This window comes from Aedes albopictus, chromosome 2 (genome assembly GCF_035046485.1).
Source record: "Aedes albopictus strain Foshan chromosome 2, AalbF5, whole genome shotgun sequence".
NCBI classification, from domain to species: Eukaryota; Metazoa; Arthropoda; class Insecta; order Diptera; family Culicidae; genus Aedes; species Aedes albopictus.
In genome coordinates, this window is record NC_085137.1 from 61,320,610 (window position 1) to 61,339,128 (window position 18,519).

Below are 18,519 nucleotides of genomic sequence, written 5' to 3' on the forward strand. Positions count from 1 at the left end.
TTCGCATAAGTGCGTCACTCACGCTCTCACTCTCTTAAGCCTATACGGTCAGCTGTTGAGAGCACGCTCGCAACTCGACCATGCCTATGTTTTATTATACTATGACCTGGTTCTGGTGTGGCGTGAATAAGGAAGTTTGATTGTTTGCTACTCAGCGCTTTAAGGTTGCTACTGGTAGGTTTGGTGTTATGCTTTACTTTCGGTTGGAATGTAGGAAATGTATAGAAATGGAAAGCTATGTAGGTCATGTAGAAAAGGTCACCACACCTCCCCCTTTTAAAAAGAAGAATGGTATCACCATTCTGATTAACGAGTTAATAATTAACAACGATTAACGATTAACAATAATAAACCATTTTTTTGTTTTGCTTTATTTTACATTTTGATTAACCTATTTTTATGAACTGTAGATTGTTTTTTAGATTGAGGATGAATTATAACACAGTTTGGATCTTCATTTTTATGAACAATATACGGTCCTAGATAGAAAGGATCTAGTTTTTTCCTGTTATGGTTAGAAAGATATACTCTATCTCCAGGGCAAATGTTGATTGGATTAGTCTCTTCATTATTTTTCATTTGTCTCTTTTCTTTATTTTGAATGAGATTTTTTCTTGCAATTTGATTGGTATACTGCAATTTGAATTTAAGTTCGTTATGATATTGTTCGATATTATAAATTGGCTCAATTTTGTGTACATCATGTTGAATATTTTGTGGTAATTTAGCCTTTTGGCCAAAAACAAGCTCATATGGGGTATAACCATGTTCAGTGTGTGGAGTCGTGTTAAAAGTAAATTCGTAATATTTAACCCAATCGTCCCAATCTGTTTGGTGAGCGTTAGTGAAGGATCTCAGATATTCATTTAAACATCTGTGATTTCTCTCTAACGCTCCTATAGATTGTGGGTGATAGGCAGTTGATAATGTATGCTTGATTTCTAAATGTTTACATATTTTTTCGATTACTTCGTTATTGTATTCAGACCCTTGGTCTGTTCGAAGTTGAAGAAATGATCCAAAAGTTAAGATGAAGTTATCAACAATTGCTTTAGCTAAAACGTATGCTTCTTTTGTTGGTACAGGGATCAATATCACGTATTTCGATAAGTTACATTGCAATGTTAGTATAAATCTATTCCCGTTGTTCGTTTTTGTAAGTGGTCCTACAGTGTCTGCGGAGATAACTTCAAACGGTTTGGAAGGAGTCGTAGTAATAACTTCTGCTTCCTTTGTGTGTCTATAGACCTTATTTATTTTACATTGGACACATTTTCCGACAAAATTCATTATGTCATTTTTCATGTTTTTCCACACGAAATATTCTCTTACCTTTAGGTATAATCTATGTCTGCCTACATGTCCACCGGTGGGTATTATATGAAATTGTTTGAGGATATCCTGAATTTCTTTAATATTCTTCAATATTCGTGGAGGTGTAAAAAGGATAATTTGATAATTGGATATGGCAATATTTGCGATTTCCTTAAATGTTTCAATCGACATGTTCTTGAACATGTTATCCTCCTTTGAAATTGCTAGCATGTTTCTGTTATATTTACTCATGAGTGTTGATAATTGTAGAAATGCAAACTCTAATGCTTGACTTCCATTGTTGTTTAATACGGGGACAATAATTTGTCCTAAAATTTTCCGATAGTTATGATTTAAAAGTTTCAAGGAAAGTTTGTTGTGGTGCACTTCACAACTAACTTTAAGAAATTTTCTTACTTCCGAAGAGCTGTCGGTTTCCCAAATTGCAAGGTGATCAATCTTGTTCAGTGGTTTCGACACATCCTTGGATTGTTTACTAGTTTGTAAAGATCGAGTCATCGATCTTGTGTTCACTTTAAGGATACTTAATGTTTTCAAATCTTCTGAATTATGTGGTATTCTCGACAATGCATCAGCACATACATTATCTTTACCTGGAATAAATTCAATATCGAAATCAAACTCTTCTAGTTCAAGACGCATTTTGGTCAACTTTGAGGTTGGATTTCGCATGCCAAATAAATAGACTAGGGGTCTATGGTCAGTTCGAACTTTGAACCTTCGCCCGTACAGATATGACTTGAAATAGTTGATCGCCCAGTGTATTGCAGTCAACTCTTTCTCAATTACGGGTTTATTCTTCTCTCCTTTGGTGAATGCTCTGCTGGCGAATGCAATAGGTAAATCGCCATTTGCATGATTTTGAGACAACACAGCTCCGCATGCAATATTTGAAGCATCTGTTGTCAAAATGAAATCTTTTGAAAAGTCTGGATAGCTTAGAATTTGTGGGGTAAGTAAACAACTTTTTAGTTCATTGAATCGTTCTTGATGAAGAATTGTCCATTTAAAGCTAACTCCCTTTTTTAACAAATCATTGAGTGGTTTGGTAATTTCCGCAAAATTAGGAATAAATTTTCTGTAATAATTACAGAAAGCTACAAAGCGACGTACTTCGTCTGCATTCGTAGGTACGGGATATTCACGTATAACTTTATATTTGGAGTCATCGGGCAAAATTCCACAATCAGTTATTTTATGGCCTAAGTACGTAACTTGGGTCTTAAAAAATTTGCATTTCATAGGGTTCAGTTTAAGATTATAATATCTCAATCTTTCGAAAACTATTGCTAAATTATTCAGATGATGTTTGACAGAGCAGCCAATAACAACAATATCGTCTATGTAAACAAAAGCACATTCTGGATTTAATCCAGCCATTGCTATGCTCATCATGCGTTGAAAGCTATTTGGACTAACATTAAGCCCAAATGGCAATCTCTTGAAATTAAAATGTCCAGATGGAGAGGAAAACGCTGTATATTTTTTTGATGTTTCGTCAAGAGGGATTTGATGGAATCCGGCCATCAAATCTAATGTACTAAAATATTTAGCACGACCCAATTCATCCAAAATAACATCAATACGTGGTAAAGGGAATTTATCCGCAATTACCTTTTTGTTGAGCTGACGAAAGTCAACTACCAATCTCCATTTTTTCTCATTATTATTAGACTTTTTTGGAACCAATAATATTGGCGAATTAAATGGCGAAATTGAGGGTTCGATTATGTCATCTTCTAGCATTTTGTTTACTTGCCGGTTGATTTCATCCTTCTGTGCATGAATAATTTTATAATTTGGAATGTAAACCGCTTTGTGATCTGTCAGTTCTATGTTTTGGGTGTAAAAATTATTTGTTGTTAGTTTTTCGTCTGGGAGCGAAAAAACGTCTTCGTATTTTTCTATCAAATTCTTAAGAGGATTTTTGATGTATGGAGGAAACTCATCAACTCCAGTTAATTTAAAAATTTCTTGTATTCTTTGCTGTTGGGTTTTACTACAACGTGTACTTTCAACCAATTCGTAGTTATCTAAACTTTCAATTTTTGGAATAAAATCTGAAATTACGACAGATGAACCAGTAGTGTTAATGAATTTTACTAAGTGACTTTGGCTTGATACAATGGTATTACCACAAAAGACACCTGGTTGTATCTCTTGAGATATTATCAAACAATCTTTTGAAACATTTAAATTTGGAATTTTTCGCACTACTTCACATCGTGCTGGAATGCATATGCTATTCTGGTAAGTGTCTTCAATTGGTATTGAAACTTCTTGATCGAAATTTCTGAACGTTAATAACCAATGGTCATAATCTATATTGCATTTAAATTTTGTTAGAAAATCACGACCTAATATACCGTCGGTGTGAATAGGAAATTGTGCATCGACGATTTGAAAATTGTGACATAATGTTATTTCGTTCTCAAAATGTAAAGTTTCTATCGTTTCAGCTAAGGACTCCTGAATTCCTTGCGTAATACCTTTAATTTGAAATCGTTTATTTTTATTGACTATTTGTTGAGGCGGTACTCGATTTAATTTAATTATTGAAATATCCGCACCACTGTCAACTATGAAAGAACATCTACGATTATTCTCTAAATAAAGATTGACATAATTCGCTGCCTTTAGATTTATGGTATAAATGGACCTCGAGTTGTTGAATGGGGCAGCTGATCCACTTGACCTAAAAAATCTCGATTTGTATTTCTTTGTTGGATGTTTCCAAAAGGTTGCATTAGCCTTTCTGATTCAGTATTCAGGTTTGGAACGGTGTCAACACCGGTCACATAGACATTTCTAGCATTATTGTTCCGGTTATTATTTCGTCGATAACCGTTAAAGTATCGTGGCTGTGGACGATTCTGCAAATTGTTTGTGTTATTCCTAATAGAATAGTTATTGTTACCGTTTAAATTACGATAATTGAAATGCCCATGGTTATTACGATTCTCATATTGTTTGTTGCTGTTATTCTGATGATAACGGTTTTGGTAATTATTGTACTTTCGTTGGTCATTACGGTTTCTGTTGAATGTAAGTAGCTGTGCAGAATTATCAGTTTCTGGAAGATTTTCATTCACTTTCTGGATCGCATCCTTGAGATCCGTAAATGTCCCCGCTTTAAGTATCAGTTTTACTTCTGGGTTGCCAACACCATTTATTAGGGCATCTACGCCAACTTTCGTAGACATTTTTGAAGCAACATCTGTTGGAATCTTATTTTCGATGTATACGTTTTTCAGTTGAATAGTAAGATTTTCAACTTCTTCGCAAAATTTTTGATTCGATTGTTTCGATTTTATTGCCTTAAGTTTTGCTATGATACTCTCAGGCGTTGTTTTATCTTGACACCTGTTTTTAACATCTTGGGTTATTAGAGGGATTGTTATAGCTTCATTTGGCAATCCAATACGAGCCTTTCCTGTAAGTCTAGTTCTGAGGAATTTTGCGGCTATTTCTTCCTCACCAGCTTGAATAATTTCCAATAAAAGATTGGATGCATCTATAAATGCATCTAACCCCGCAACTGAACCATCATATGGTTGTACCAAAGAAGTAGCCGTTTTATAATCGAACATGTTTGTTTGTATATGTTTTTTTCGAAGTTTAAAAAATGCAACTATTATATTCGCAAGTGCTTTAAATTTAATCAAATGCTTACCATAGTCTAATCTGATATCAATGAATATTTTTATTTCACTAAATAAAGAACGAGCATCTCTTAATAATGCTTTTTGATGATATTGATCATAGTCTTCTAAGATATATAAAATATTTTCGTATAATTCTTTTGCTTTCCTTAGTTTATCTAACAGGGTCGTTTTTAAATACTTCCTGTTTGGGGATTTTCTTAGGGTTTTCAGCTCTTGCTGGAGATTTGATAATAGTTCATCTACTTGTTTTTGGTTGTACATACCGATCACATATCAATTATCTTTATGGTGCACTGTATTCCTCTGCTGCCAGGGCTCCGACGACGGTGGTGAAGAGGACGAATGCGGCGATGATCTTCATTTTGACGATTTGTTGATTGGTTATTGGTGGAACCACTGTGCTGATTCATGCTTGAACTACGATGGATCTTCTTCGGGACACTTTACTTCTTCAATTTATTTTTCTCTAATCATTAGTCACACCACATTGTTTATACATTTGTTATGCGCGAACTCTTGTTACTTTTCGCTATGCGCAAATCAATTTCTCTCTTAAAACAGCGCCACGCGAAATATGCACATATGGCTAAGATAGCAAGAACAAAGCATGCTGCGATAATGTCGTTCGATTCTAAACTGTTTTTTGTTACTGCAGGAGCAATTTGTTGGGCTTGCTGAGCCACAATGATATTTTCTTCTTTAGATTCGGTTGCGCCCATTTTTGCACTTTTAGTTCACTTTTGTTTCACTTTAGTTTGTAAGGGTGATGTATTTCGCTTGCTTCATTGTTTCACACAAGCTGTCAAATTCTTCTTTTAAAATTTTCACCACAATCACTGTTGCAATAATTAAAATCGATATGGAAATCGCGATTAATACGGTTCGCTTTAGTCCGGTCGCCATCAGCGAGTCGCGTGGATGGTTCGGATTAATTGACATGCACAAGTCACGCAACTTCGCGGTTGATCAAAACTGATTACCTTTTGTTTATTTTTCCAAATACTTATAGCTACCTTACATGCTTACATTCTACTACTTCAATTGAACATTCGCATAAGTGCGTCACTCACGCTCTCACTCTCTTAAGCCTATACGGTCAGCTGTTGAGAGCACGCTCGCAACTCGACCATGCCTATGTTTTATTATACTATGACCTGGTTCTGGTGTGGCGTGAATAAGGAAGTTTGATTGTTTGCTACTCAGCGCTTTAAGGTTGCTACTGGTAGGTTTGGTGTTATGCTTTACTTTCGGTTGGAATGTAGGAAATGTATAGAAATGGAAAGCTATGTAGGTCATGTAGAAAAGGTCACCACAATTGTTGAAGAATTCCTTAGAGGATTACCCAGAAGAATACGTGGAGGAATTTCTTATGGATTTTTTGCAGAAATTCAAAGGAAACCTTTGATTTTTTTTGAAAAAAATCTCGTAGGAATATTTAGAGTAATTTTTTGTAGGAATCATCGGAAGCCTTTCTTCAAAAATCCTTGGAGAAGTAGCTGAAGAATTCTCCAACCACAATTTCTAGAGGAACTCTAGGAGAAATCTATTTAAGAACTTTTGGAGAAATATTTGAATAATTGACTGGACAATCGTCAGTAAGAATTCACGTAGGAATCGTTGAGAAAACTCTAGGAGAGATCTCTGGAAGAACTTCTAGTGAGCTCCCTAGAAGATCTACAAGAGAAATACTTTTAATATCTCTAGAAATATTCCCTGAAAGTTCTCCGTAAGCCATCCATAATAAACATTCAACCTGTAAGACATGTACAAAATCCTGTAAACAAATGTAAACGCCGCAGTTCAATTACATACAACATTTTCCACTTGAGAGTTAAGGACTTCTCGACAACTTCGCTGATGAGTGATGATCTGAACATTCAAGGACAGCAGAATAATGAGATTTAACTTATCAAATAGCTCGTAGTAGTGACATTGTGCATACAATTATACACCATTCGAGAATTTCAAGAATCATGAACAACTTTGCTGAACATACGAACTGTGCAGGTGATCTGGATAATGATAAGAAACATTTAAAATTACCCAATATCATCACGTAATGGTGGAGTTGCTTACCTCATTTTCCACCTTCCAAAGTCATAAGCTTTCTGTTCAAATTTGATGAAGACATGAGCTTTTTTGGTAGTTCATATAATAAAAGATATCAACAATTGTGTATTTTCTAAACACAATGGCGCCATACAGCGGTTAATTTCCGCACTAAACATTACCAAAAATATTGATAAATTACACATTGCATTTTAAAAATTATTACTGAGTTTGATATAATGATGATCAAATCACATATTCATTTATTGTAACTGACTTTGTTAGAACCTTGAAATAATACAAACTATTTTTCGTACCGATTCCAACAAATATATCTAAATATAACAAACCCTGATATAGATATCAACCGTTGATATAATTATGTTATGTTTTTGTTATGCCTTTCTGATCGGGATGGCAGGTGGCCTTTTTGCACCACTGCCGTTTACGAACCAGTTTTTAAAATCGCTTAAAATCGATTAAAATGCATAAGATTAGTGAATATTTTTGCTGAAGTATCGAGCAAATATTGTCTAGTTACTGTTACCACTTTGAAAGCCTAACAAATGAGGCCCATTATCATTGAAAACGATGAAAGTTTGAAAAATGGCATCCTACCCCACTTCCCCCTACTATCGATATTGCTGTGTGGTTCTCCATAAAACAATTTTTTGTAAAGCCACAAAAAAAATTCTCGAATGATAAACCGCAGGCATCTATTGATAAAGGCCAGTAGCTTGTTGAGTGGTGTATCAACACCAGGTGTCACTGACGTAGAACAGCACAGATTTAGCGTTTGAGTTGAAAATTCGGATTTTAGTGCGTCGAATAATCTGAAAATTTGTCCCTAAGACTTCTAGCCAGAATTACCATAAGGCTTTATTATTATTAGTAGCTTTATCAGGGAGATTTTCAGCCTGGTTCATCTCCATCACCATAAGGGGCTGTCCATAAACCACGTGGTCATGAGGGGGGGAGGGGGATTTCGGGCAATGACCATTTTGTATGGACTAATAAAAAAATTTGTATGGACTAATCGATTTCCTCTTCCTCGTCAGGTTGCGCATAACGAAAATATTCCACCACCTTCTCTGCCCACGGAACTGGAAGCTGCCGATTCTCTTTCCCTGGTTTGACACCAGTTGATGCCTAAAAATATTTAGTCAAGCGATACTGCATCGTTTACAAATTCATTGCAGACTACTTTTCGATAATATGGCTTCTGCAGCAGTTTTGAAATCCATCGTTCGATGATCGGGGAGGACAAAATCCTTTTTCTTAGTTTTTCTTAGAAAATGTGGCCTTCAATACTTTTTCACATTTCTTTTTTTTTATTTTCTTATATTTACGATCCATTTTTGGAATTTTTTATGATCCTCACAACTTTCTCATTGATGGTTTGTTAGTGCCATAAAAGGCTGAATGAAATAGCCGGAGTGCTAACTATTGAAGATAAAATGGATAAAGAAATGTATAATAGATGGATTATCTTCTACTGAGTATCATATTCAGCATACGATGATAGGCTGAACAAGAGATACGTTATACACTCAACGAGCTTCTATTCAACATGATATTCAGCTTCTATTTTATTCAGCTATCGACACCATTAACAAACCAATGTTCAGCTATGACTCTCACTGTTGAGCTATCAATGTTTCTTGGAAAGTTCCATGAATTTCTGACGGAGTTAGATTTCGATATCCTTAAGGAGAGTTCTAGTAGGAAATGCTGGAGTAATGTTTGAAGAAATATTATCTCTTATCTCAAAATGACCAATCTATTAGAAAGAGCCTCTGCAGAGATGAATGAACCACCCTCGGGCTAAAAACCTCTACAACAAAGACAAATAAAAAAGAGAGCCTCTGATTGTTTACTCTTGTATTTTGCTAAATAAATGGCTGAGTTTTATATGTGTACTCCGTTATGCTGCTTGCATAAATCATTGAGTCAATAACATTTTATTTTTATCTACGTTGGAAAAGTACTATATATGAAAAGATCGAAGTGTGCCGCGGTAGTGAGCAGCCGTGAAAACTTGTGCTGCTGTCAATTTTTGGATTCAAGTTTTGAATTTCAAGAATTTGCAAAAAGTTTTCTTTTGGCAACGCAATTCGTGTAGTTGTGATTAAATATCTTAAGTGAATAAAGAAGGGGTAGTTCCGAGCAGTACAACGAGTGTGATTTGTGGTGATTAACTGTAGGGAGACGAAAAAGAGGGACTATAATGTACAACAGAAACGAGGCATCGACGTATTGAAGTGGAAAAGGAGGCATCCGGTGAGTCTGTTCCGATTGAGGAATGCTAAATATTGAGACCATTGTTTTTACAGACTGTTTAAGGTTTTAGTTTTATTGCGCATTGCGCGGTTAAAATTGCGACGATGAAGTGCGGAATTGCAAATGAAAGTGTGATTTAGCGTTGAACTGTTCCGGTGTCTTCACCGCACTTATTCATTAGCTCATAAGAATAAGTATGGCGAAGTCATCGGAACGATTTGATGTAGTATCGCACTTTGATTTGAGATTCCGTACTTCTGTCTCAATTGAAATGAACTATACAAATATTTTTCATAACGTGGTCTATAATCGGATTTAGTTTAATTTTGCAGCCCTTGATCGTTTATTTCGTTTTTGTCTTGTAGAGTGCACTCGTATTTTCATGCTCGTTGAACTCTTTCCTTCCCACGACTTTCCATTGACTGTTTCTTTGTAGAAAACATTTTCGAAAAGAAAAAAGTGCCTAAACAAATACTATTGCTAGTTGTCTTAATTTTTCTAAATCAACGAACAAAGATTTATTGTGAATCAGTATTTTTTATATTCAGTTTTTTTATTGCTTATCAATAGTTCTACTCTTGAAACAAGTAGTTGGGATTTATGTTTACCCAATAAGGTAATGATAATATTCTAAAAACAATTGCATCATATTCATCTAATTTAATTTGTTTTGAGTTTGACGAAAAACGTTGATGCTTAATTTAATATAAACAAAACATAATATATCAATTCTGGGGGGGATCATTTGGTCGGGGTTCTGCTAAACCGAACCAAAGACCATTTTTTGAAAAATTGAGTTTTCCGAACCATTGGATGAAGAAATTGGCGATCCTCCTTCCATGTAAAAATCCAGTAATTCTGACTGCTCTTCGGGGAGTAAATTCAAAATTTCTGTTTGGCAGAACACACAAAAAATAAAATTGCATCCAACCAGAGTGAACTGTAAACCATTTCATAGAATCAGCGAAATATTTCAGTTTATGTGCAGATGATGCACATTTTAAATTCTTCTCACCACCGTCAGATTTCTAACTTCTAACCGACCCATAGTAAAAATCTGTGAGAGAATTGAACACTTTATTAGAAATACGGGTGTTGGAGGATCCAATTATGTTTCGATGGCGCTGTGCGCCATTTTTCCAAACCACATTCAGCCAGACCGAACCAAATCAACTGCATTTTAAAACCAATTTATTCTCAACAATACAAAAATCAACTGGTTTTAAATACCTGCGTTATGTTGACACACCACATACTGATAATTTGACAAAGGAGCCGTCATTAAACAACAAAGCTAATTAGAATAATAAAGCTTGAAAAAAATCAAACACTTGGTTCGCTTTGGCTGATCGAAAAATGGCGTTTTCACGAAAATCATCCTTGAGAAGAATGTTTAGAACTTGATTCAGACTTAACGACTGACCTTCAGCTAGGTAGAATGACATAGAGGTAACGCGTTTGGTTATCACTTAAATGATCCAAGTTCGAATCTTTTTCATATTTTTGAATTTTTTTGTCTTTGTTCACTTTGGCAGAACATTTTCATGGTTTTCTTCGACCAGCATAAATATGAAGTACACACATTGCTCCACTTTCACATCTGAGAACCTCAGGACATGCAAGGACATCATCACTCTTGTTCTGTGCCTGCACAATGCACATGCACCGCCGTTGAAAAAAAAACATGGACTGAACTGGGAGGGCTTCTGCCGTTCATAGTTCAAACTATTTTGAGACCTCCGTGCTACCATACTATACGCGTCCTCTTTGATTCATGTGAAGGATTGTTAGTCATATCGATTTCAAACTTCATGGACGGTGAAAAATCGAGATTTTTTCATTATCCGACTGGTTTTCTGTGAAACAAAGAAACACAGTCAGCCACACTGAACTATTAACCATATTCCAATGTTTTTGTTCAGCCATAGTGAACTGAGTGCAAAGTACTGAGAAATTAAATGTAATTATATTAATGATTTCAATTAATTTTCATACATTCTTCATTTCGGATGGTTAATAAAGGCTGGTAAGTTACATGTGTGCGGAAAAGTTTCAAATAACCTTGGTTGTTGTTTATTTGTGAGTGGTTGAACTTTAACCTTAAATATCTCGGAATAAACTTTTTGGCTCTTAGTTCGGTTTAGCAGAACCCCGGCCATTTGGTAGTGTAATGTTAATTCTAATGTTATAATTTTTGATAATTTTGAAATTTGTATTGCTGTAATAAGGGGGGGGGGGATTAGTATTTTCTTTTCGTTTCAGAGAGCGAGTAAAGGCGCTTAAGCCTAGGCATAAGGGCCAGAGCATCAGGGGTAAATACCTGTGTCCCATCCCAGGATTCCAAGGACCAAGGAGTGACATTAACCTTCTTAGCAACTTCACTCCCACCGTTAATATTTCATATTCATGCTTCGTATACGGAACGGTTGGTACGAGATGTCCCCGTTCTTTGATTTCAATAACAATAACAACGCTGCACAGTAGGCCTGGCCGCTTTAATGTTTGTAATACATCTCAGATGTACTGCAAGGATTAATAATGACAAGAAAAATGATGGAATTAGTCGATTCCATCATTTTCCAGGATTCTTTCAATGAATGGCTGTGGATTGATTGCTTTTATGCTGCTTTCACTATTCTCCTCGATCCAATTACGTGCATGAAGATGTTGATGTGTGGATTTGTTTTTTTTCAGTTCGGTTGATGATCCTTTGAGAGTAGCCGTTCGCTTATATTCAAGAATCCGGTCCGTTAGAGGTCCGTTAGAGCCATAGCCTCAGAAGAGGGTCAGTGTTAGCCGGCCGAGGCTGAGAATCAAACTCACGACCATCCCCTTACGAAGCGAACAGGAAACCAACTGCGCCCTGAGCCGCCGCTATCCTTCGAGCTTAGTCAGAGGTATTTCACGAATATGCTTGGAAGAGCCTTGAGTGGAATTTCAGAAACAACCTCTCGTAAAATTCCAAAACTTGTACTTGTAAAGTCCGATAATACTCCATTGGAATTCGAATGGTGTTTCCACAAAAATATCACTGAAAGGTTTTTTAGAAGTTTCGCTTGAAACCTAACCAGAAATTCTTAAAATATTTGAACATTCTTGGTATATAGCCTGAAAATTTCAAATAGGTACCTGATGATAATTGATTTTTATATTCAACAACTGTACGGAATTTCACAGATTTTGTGAATAACGTTAAATAATTAAGCTTACCTTACTATACTAGAAGCTTTTTTAGGAATATTGAAGTTCTGAGATTCTTTCCGTGATACCTCCGGATTCCTTCCGGAATACCGCCCAGATATTCATATTTTTTCAGGAATTTACCCCATGAATGCATCAGACATTCCACATGAGATTTTTTAAATACTTTTTGTGGGATTCCTTCAGGCTTTCCCCCAGGAATTGCTTTACAAAATACTACAGGGATTTCTTCCGGAATTCTTCGGGGCTGTTGTTGAAATTCGTTTAGAAATTCTTTCAGGATTTTTTCTAGAATTTTTTTCAGCAATTTCTCAAGAAATTATGTTGGAAATTCTTTCAAAAATTTCTCTCAGGATTTTGAAAGGTGCTCCTCTGAGTGTGGTTTCTTCTATAGTTCCACCAGTAATTTCATGACAAATTTGAAGGGATTCCTTAAGGAATTATTTTAGTTATTCTTTCGGGAATTTCTCATTTAATTCTTCCTGGGTTCTTTTCTGGGATTCCATCCAGAATTTGTTGTGGGATTCCTTTCAGATTTCCTTCAAGAATTCCTAAATGAAATCCTCGAATGTTTTTTTTTACAAATTCCTTCTGGGATGCCTTTAGGAATTCCTCTTGGGAATTCTTTCAGAAATTCTCCCAGGGATTCCTTCAGTAATTGCTTCAAGGATTCACTCAAGAAAATGTCCGAGGATTTCTGCAGAAGTGCCTCTTGTGACGTTTTCAGGAACTCCAAATCTTCCTGGGATTCTTCCCGGAATTATTCTCGGAAAACCTTCCAAAATTTCTCCATAGATTCTTTCTGAAATTTCTTCTGGGATTGCATCCGGAATTCCTACGAAGATTTCTTGTGGAATTTCTCTAGAGATTCGAAATTAATACTGGGATTTTTTCGGGAATCCCTCAAGGGATTAGTTCAGGAATTCATCTTGGGATTTCTCCAGTAATGCCTCCAGGGATGTCTTCCAAATGTCATCTTTCAGAATTTCAGAAGATTTTTTTTTGAAATTATTTATGTAACTCTTTCAGGAATTCCTTCAGTTATTCGTTCAGGATTCCTTTCAGATGTTTTTGGGATTCCTTCCGGAAATCTTTCTGATATTCTTTCAGGATTCCTTCAGGAGCTCAATGAGATTAAGAATCATTCTTGAAGGCCTACTGAGATTCTTTCTGGATTTTTTTTTCTGGTACATCTTTAGTAAAGAAATTACTAAAGAGTTTCCCTGGAAATTCCTTCGGGAGTTTCTCCTGCATTTTTTTTTTTCAAGAGTGCGTTCGAAAATTCCTTCGAAAGTTCCTGTGACAATTCCTTGAAGAATTTGTCCGCAATTTCCTTCAGAAGTTTCTCCGAATATATCGCCAAGTAATATTTTTAGAGTTCTGTAGGGAGTTTTTCAAAAATTTACTTTGTCAAAACATCCCTTTGAATTTTTTTTTGTTTTTCTCCAAAATGCTTTTTCGATATTTTGGTTAATGAAATTCCATCAAGCATTTCTTCAAAAATTTCTCTGAAAATTGCTTCATAATTCCTCCAGTAGTTCCTTCGAGAATTCTTTCATGAACTTCTGTGGCGAGATCCTGTTAATACCGTTGCAATGTTTTCAAGGATTCCTTCGAGAGATTGTCCAAAATTCCTTTAGGAATTTCTACGACATTTATGTCTTTGTTTTCTTCATGAGCTCCTTCCCGAAATTTCCTGGGAAGGAAGTTTTCTAGGAAGCCAGGAAATCAAGGTTTCTGCGTTGATTATTCCAGGAATTACTTCGGCAATTCCTTCAGATACCATTTTAGGGCATCGGGAATTTCCTCACAGTTTGTCTTAAAATTTCTGCAGGAACGACTCTCAGGGATACTGCAAAAATCTCACAATCCGTGTCGAGGACCTGAATATTTTTAATACTCATCGGGTTCTTCAGGAAAATCAATGCAACATATGCGCTATTTGTGGTAGCCCCACAATTCTTATCAGAGATACTTTTGGAAATATATTAAGTAATTCGAGGAATTCCCTCTGAAGTTTCATCAAGAATTAGTCTATAGCCGTTATTTAAATACATATTTTTTGCTCAATACAGAAAATGCTTTGTTTTGGCAGCAGTTTGTTTTCAAAAACCTGTTGAGCACAACGAAACTCTTCCAGAGAATGTTCCAGAAATTCTTATTCCAAGGGTTCTGGAGGAGTTGCTCTTGTGATTACTTTCAGGAAATTTCCAAGGATTCATAAGTCCTGGTAGGATTCTTTCCAGAATTCTTTCTGGGGTTCCTTCCGAAATTCCTTTCGGAAATCCTTCAAAATTTGTCCTGGGATTCTTTCTGGAATTCCTGGAGTTGCATAATTAATTTCCTCCGAAATCCATTGAGGGATTACCTCTGGAATTCTTCTTGGAATTAGAAATGCATTTTGGTATTCCTTCGAGCACCCCTCCATGGATCAATTCAGGAATTCATCTTGAGATTCCTGCAGGAATTCTTCCAAGGATATCTTCCAAGTTTCCCAGAGAGATTCGCTCAGGGATTCCACTTGGGATTTTCTTGGGTATTTCTCTTATGATTTTTTTTCTGAAATTTTTCCTTGATTTTTTTTTTCTAGGATTTCTTTCGGAATTTCTTTTGAAATCCATTTTCCAATTTTTTCAGCTCTGAGGAGATTGCTCCCCCGATTCTTCCAGAAATTTTCCAGGGATAAAAAATCTTACATGACCAAAATCCACTAGAAAGGTTAACGTTGTTTATATGTAAAGTTTTATTTCATCAGATACTAAAAACTAAAGTTTCAAATCGTCAGCCTGATTTTTTTTTTCAATCCTTCCAAAGTGTTCAGGTCTATGATGATTTTATTGTCGTGTTTTTGGCAAGTATCGAGCACTATGTATGTAACGCATATCGGTCATCAAACTGCGGATAAAGCGAAACTAGAAGAGTTCAAAACCTTTGCACAATATCTAACACACCTAATGCAGCGCGAAGATGTCGAATCTGCTATCCTTTAATAGATCGCAATGAAACTGTGGGTGCTTCAGATGAAATTGATAGATCTTCTACGCAACGAGCTTAACAATTATTGACTTTATCGTGAATAATGTGCTACTTGATAGAGACAAATAATTTACTTCTCGATCTAGGCCATGCCACCGTCACTCCCCGTCAAACTCTAACATCGCACATGAACATCTGCTGGTTCACTGCGAAACAGTAATCATCCCTTTTTCCTCCATCTCGCGCACACCGTAGTCTTATTTTTGCTCAACCATGATAAAAAGTGAAATCATCTTTCACGCTTCAGCCCATCCACCGACCGGCCGGGCTCCCCCTGGGCAAAACCCTCATTTAATTGAACGAAATTTATTAGATAAAACCAGCTTGCATAGAGCTCAGCACGAGTCGCACAGGGTTTCGCGGTCGGTGCCTTCGAAGAGGCCAACATCGCACCACCGCACTACCGCAGGCTGGCAGGCCTCTAAACGGCCGCGTTTATCACGAGGTCGGTCGCCGCCATCACATCGCCGTCGTCGTCATCAGGTCAGGGGTTCAAAACAATTGAGTCATCATATTTAATAAAAGGCCTCTGAACGGTTTCCCCATTTCGCCGGAGCCTCTTTGTGCTTACCGGCACCGACAACAGCTTACTGGGGGCACGGGGGTTTTGGCGGACGGGTGCGGCTGGCGGCGGAGAAGACGTCCTCGTCCTCATCAGCGCGCGGCAGCTCAGTCAGTGCCATGTACCACCTCGGGTCGTCGGATATTGGATCGCGCAAACGAAGGAAATGTATTTTTTATGCAAAAAATGTGCACACATGCAGTTACCTACACGCATCCGCTGGGGGTATGCGATATGTGAAGAGGTTGAGTTTATCTTGTCTTGAGCCAACCAAAGATGTAGTAAGAACTATACACATGTTGTCTTCACGATCTTCTGTGTTTGTTATGCTATCTTCAATCTTTTTTTTCCTGTTTCTATCTTCTATCATTTGTTTTCTATCTATTTCTATTTGACTTTTACATTTTTTACTTAGTATTTTCTTATTTTTCTAATTTTTCACTTTATTTCTTGTGTGTGTCACCTCCTTCAAACTTGTATAACGAATATCCTTACCGACGCGACCGACGTTTTCACCTTTTCTCGTGTGCCTTTTTTTCTCTCTCCCTGATGAACGCATTTTGCTCCACAACACCACTCGCTGGCGCTGCTGCCATCGCCGTTAACCGATATTGTCTGTGCCGCCATGCCGGTCGGTGGTGGTAGATCGTCGCGTAGGAATATTCCATCGTCGCGATGTTGCGGAGGAGAGTGAGAGTGAAAACGTGTGGAGCTCATTTTCGCGGCTCTTAATCGAACCTAGACACGCACCTTGCTTCCCACTGCCGAGTACCCCGAGGGGAAGAATTTCATGTGATACACGTCGTTACATTTAATGGGTGTTCAATTTAATGTAAGGCTGCCAGCAAGTGTCGGAGAGAGGTGCATTGTCCCATTATCGCGTGTAACGGATCATCTCCTGGAGTACAACAGTGTGGATGGATGGATGGATGGACGGGTTGTAATTATATAAATATAGGTGTGGAAAGTGATGATCATGAGCAGTGAATTAACTTTTATTTGGTGCAAATGTTTATAAAATTCAAATAAACTATTTTCCTATACAACATGCTTATTTTATAATAAACATTAGATGTTGGCATGAAACCATTTTTGAAAAAAATTAAGGGGCAGAATGCTGATTTTTAATTTGTCTTTTGAACATGGTTGACCGTCCATAGATATGCTACTCCATAGTATCACCGGATCAGCTTTATTCAGATTCACACCGCAATTTGACCTCCTGAAGGCTAAGATACTATCGATTAGCACGCAGAAGATCTTGCCGATATGGGACTTCCACCTTCCCCAGACATTGTCGGAGATCCATTTCCATCTACGCCGATTCTACGGCCTCAGTAGAATGACGCCACGACAGCACTAATATCAGGACATTCTTCGCGTGGGCACTTTTTCGATTGAAAGGTCGAGTTTAACCGCTGAGAACTGGTATGACCTCCCGAACAGGAATGAATAACTGACACATAACTGGAGGATACCAAAATCAGGTATCATACCAAGACAAGGTATTGGTCGGTTATCTAGGTATTGAAAATAACTTATTTTGGTATTTTGTAGGTATTGATAAAATACCTCAACGAGTTATTGGTTTGGTGTTGAGGACTGCTTGAGGTATTATTGAATTATGGAAAAATCGCTATTTGTATTGAAAAATCGTCGATTATTCTTTAGGTATTACCATACCCGATGTCATTATTCACGAGTTATGTACAGAATACACACCAGTTATTATTTTAGGTATTTTACCTCTTATGCAGGGCTAGTTAATACCTCATTCAGGTTGTAGGTATTCGGGTTTCCATACCTGAGTTAGGTATTCTTCTGCTATTTTCTCCTGCTCGGGCTGCGTAGATAACCCCGAACCATTACACGTGTAGAGGTAACCCCTCTTCTTTATGTCTATACTAATCACTTCTCGAGTCTACGCGCTACCTCCTGTGTTGCTCAGAGACGATTTTTGACGCATCGTTTGACACGGTCAGGCACGAACTTGCAAGTTGCAACCCATATTATCCAATACGTACTTACCACGGCAGCTTCCAGTACGTAGTCCCCATACCTTAGTATGGGCGAGGCGAAACTAGACCAAAAAAAAAACTGTTGCTTACTATCATTCTCCGCAGTGCTATTGGATATCATCTGGGATAAGATAGCGTCTACAGTCGACTTCCCATTTGGTTATTCAAAAGACCATCTACACCCTCGGTTTACCTTATGGAGATCCTCTCAAGCACCTTCTCCGCCGTATTGAGCAATTTTCCAGCCGTTGACATTAGGACCAAGCTCTGTGTAGCGGAACTAGTTCCCGGATTGTGGACACTCGCGACGGAACGTGACCTTTGGGAGTGATTTACCACTGAAACGAAACGCGACGAAGAACTAGGCAACGTG